Source organism: Phalaenopsis equestris, unplaced genomic scaffold, assembly GCF_001263595.1.
Source record: "Phalaenopsis equestris unplaced genomic scaffold, ASM126359v1 Scaffold234953, whole genome shotgun sequence".
In the NCBI taxonomy this organism is placed as follows: Eukaryota; Viridiplantae; Streptophyta; class Magnoliopsida; order Asparagales; family Orchidaceae; genus Phalaenopsis; species Phalaenopsis equestris.
Window position 1 is genome coordinate 252,541 of NW_018252848.1, and position 552 is coordinate 253,092.

Consider the following 552-nt stretch of genomic DNA (forward strand, 5'->3'; position numbering starts at 1 on the left):
ACTCTAGCATAATCATTGGATGAAGTTAAATGGATGAAAATGTGTCTACCATCAATAAGGCCCACTCTCCAAGCTCCTTTAAGTTTGATGCCATAAAAATACTTTTTAATGGCTTCCATTTTGGGATGAATTAGCTGAAATTTGCCAATTAGAGTGAAGTTACAGTTTTCAGTCAAGTTATTAATATCTTCCTCATTATAAATAATAGCCATTTTACCACTTTTCCTACTCAAGGGTTTAATGAAGGGGTCAGCCACCTCATGGTAGCCTCATGGGCCACCTCATGGTAGCTTTGAGGGAAAACCAAAACATCAAAGCTTTTAATAGGGTCAAAGCCTTTGCCCACAAAATCAGTAAAAGTGGCCTTTGCCCATTGAATATTAGTGGCTAAATCCACATTGCTAGGTTCAGCCATCAGCACTCCACATCAATGGACAAGTACCCCGACTGCCACTAGAGAGAAAAGAGCAGCAGGGGACAGAAAAACCAGAGAGAAGCTTCCAAATAGAGAAGGCAAACCACCTGTAGGGAGGGCATAGAGAGTAAAGAGGG